Raw genomic sequence first — 3,224 nt, forward strand, 5'->3', positions numbered from 1 at the left:
TGTGCGGCCCTATGGGTGTGCTGCCGTATACTCATGATGGAAGGTACTTTTGCGGTGTTTTCAAACTCCATACTGTTGGAATAGTGTCTAAGGCTGAAACTATATTAGGCAAGTATTTGACCCGATTGTGCATGGTCCTTTTGGGTTGCCTTTACCATAGCAACTTGATAGGATGATTTATTATGAGAGAATAAATATTATTAATATATTATAAGAATAATATAAGGAATAATAATATTGGTATTTGATTAATATAAGTTATAAATTAATTTGTATTAATTTGGTGACTTAAAGAGATTAATTAAATAAGAGGGTATAAACTGTCAATTGTTTGATAGTTACACTTTAGACTGTAAATTCTTAAGGGATAGGGATTGGATGGATTCTAGAGCTTGGAATAGCTCAAAATCGTCCAAGGCTTATCTATGGTAAGGATTTGGATTGCTTTAAGGAAAGGATTATCCAACTAGGGTTTAAGGTGAAACCCTTAAGGAGTCTACAAGTATAAATAGACCCCATGGCCAAGGGAAAATCGACACCTCTTAAGAAGAAAGAAACCCTGGCCGAATTTCTTTCCTCTCCTCTCTCTCAAATCATCTTCTTTGCTATTTGGTGTTTGTAAGCCATTAGAGGAGTGACAATTGTGACTCTAGAGCTCCAAGACAACAAGATCAAAACAAGAGATTCAAAGGTAAACTTCTACATCTGATTTTGTATTGTTTTATACCTAATTAGTCGTTAGAAGTCTTGGATTCAAAGCATGTTTAATTAGAAAGCCTAGATCCAAGCATTAGGGTTTTGCATGCGCACATAGGAAATTTCTTATGGCTAAAACCCATCACATACTTGTATCCATGAAGTGTTCTAGGTCCATACAAAGTTGTAGTACAAATTTAGGGCCTTAGAAATGAGTTTGTGGTCCTAGGGTGTGTGTGTAGTCGCACACACGGATTATGCTGCCGCAAAAGGGTGTGTGCGGCCGTACACAAGTGTGTGCGGTCGTACACCCCACATAAAGATGTCCAAAATGCTAATTCTAAGGTGTAGCAAAGCCAGGTTCATGTCCAACTCGAATATGGAAGTCCAACTCTCACTTTGTAGGGTCTTTTAGGAGTGTGCGGCCGTACTCCTTCAAAGAGCGAAGAACTTGATGATTCAAGGCTTAGATCAATTGGTCCTTTGTAACAGCCCAAAATCTCAAGTATTGCTAAGTTGCATTTTGGGGGTGTTTTGAAGGGGAGACTCGGCGAGTTGGAGCCAGACTCGCCGAGTAGGGTCGCAGACTTGGTCGAGGGTTCGCGACTGGACTCGACGAGTCCAGATATAGACTCGGCGAGTCGACGCTGTTCATCGGAAACCCTAACCGTTCAGTATTGGGTCGTATATAAGGGTTATTATGCCGTCATTTCACGACCTTTGATCAATTGGGAAGAACCCTAGGCGACTGGGGCGGCTAGAGCAAGCTTGAAGGCCATTGGTGACCTTGAAGGAATTGTTGTGCAAGGAGGAGAAGGGTTCTAGCTAAAGGAACTGCAGGGAGTTCGAGTTCTGAAGTTTGGGGACATGGAAGGTACATCATTCAGGTAATAATTCGGGTTACATTCTCCTATGATTGATGTGTATATAGATTTAGGGTTTATGGAACCCATTTGGAGTCTAGATGGATTGTTGTGTTGTTATTCAACGTTTATAACCTTGTATTAGGACCCTTAGAGGTCCAGAAGGTCCCATGTTTGTATATTCGAGAATATATGTATCTCAGGAAGCAGTTCGATCGACTGCATGGCGTAGACTCGCCGAGTCGGATGATCAGACTCGGCGAGTAGCTTGAAGATTCACTGGGACTCGCCGAGTTTGTTCTTCAGACTCGACGAGTAGAGTCGGGGTGGCCCTGCGATTCTTCCACGAGGACCTCGTCGAGTCAAGAGGGATACTCGACGAGTAGAAAGGGATCATTCAGGAATTGGTGAGAACGACTAGACTCGCCGAGTCGCCAGGGTACTCGCCGAGTCCAGTCGAGATGGCCGTTGACCAGAGTTGACCTGTGTGTGAGGTCTTAGAATCAGTTAACGTGGAAGATAGAAGTAATAATAAGAGATATATGATGATACAGGGAGCTTGTAGCTCGGAGGATCAAGTGCAAGAGATTTCAGGAGTTGCTATCTTCCAGTGTCCGCGAGGTGAGTCTTCTCACTATACTGTACCCGGAAGGGTTTGATTGTGTGACCGGAAGGTCGAACATGTTATGCGTTATGTATTTATAATGTAAATGAAAGTTAGAAGCTACGTGAGATATGCATGTTTATATGGGCCGGAAGGCAAAGTGTTATGTGACAGAAAGGTCAGGTATGATATGTGATGTATGTGCTTGAGTGTTAGAGTAAATGTATTATGTGTTGCGTATGTTTCGGGCCGGAAGGCAGGTCGATATATGATATATGTGCTTTATGTGTTAGAGTAAATGTATTATGTGTTATATATGTGTATGGGCCGGAAGGCGATTACCTTATGGGCCGGAAGGCGATTATCTCATGGGCCGGAAGGCGTTGTGCAGTGGACCGGAAGGTCAGGGCCTGGAAAGGCGTATTTGTGTAAGGTGTATATTGGGGAACTCACTAAGCTTCGTGCTTACAGTATTTATGTTATGTTGTTTCAGGTTCTTTCAGTAACACGGAATGGCATCGGCTCGATTGTACACACCGAGGAAAGAGTTGTATTTTGGAGGATCCTGGTTGTCTATTCAAATGAAAATGGGACTATGTTTTGTAATTCGAATATGAATAAGATTTTAAACAAGTGTTTTAATATTAAATTGATTATTTAAATGAAAAATTTTGCTTTGAAAATCACGGTGTTACAAATTGGTATCAGAGCCTTGGTTTGAGGGATTCGGACGCGCCTACGGGTGAATCTAGACTCAAACTGAGGAATTAAGGAAAAGGTTTTCAAATAAATAGTTTTCTAAAAGTGAATAAGAGTTCAAAGAGAAAGCAAGAAAGAGCAGTGTGTACAATCAGCCAGAGCCAACCGGTGATTTCCCAAAATACCCTTACTTTTGTATTATGCAATGTCTATTATGCACTTTATGAGATATTATTGCATGCTAGAGACAGGCTAGGTATTTCATATCTTAGGACTAGAGTGGCCTGATTTGTGATGCCTTAGTCTAGGGTTTGCTGTTATATGTGCGTTATGCTTTTGTGTGTATGTGATGAGTGAGAGTA

The sequence above is a fragment of the Lactuca sativa genome, chromosome 1 (assembly GCF_002870075.4).
Source record: "Lactuca sativa cultivar Salinas chromosome 1, Lsat_Salinas_v11, whole genome shotgun sequence".
NCBI classification, from domain to species: domain Eukaryota; kingdom Viridiplantae; phylum Streptophyta; class Magnoliopsida; order Asterales; family Asteraceae; genus Lactuca; species Lactuca sativa.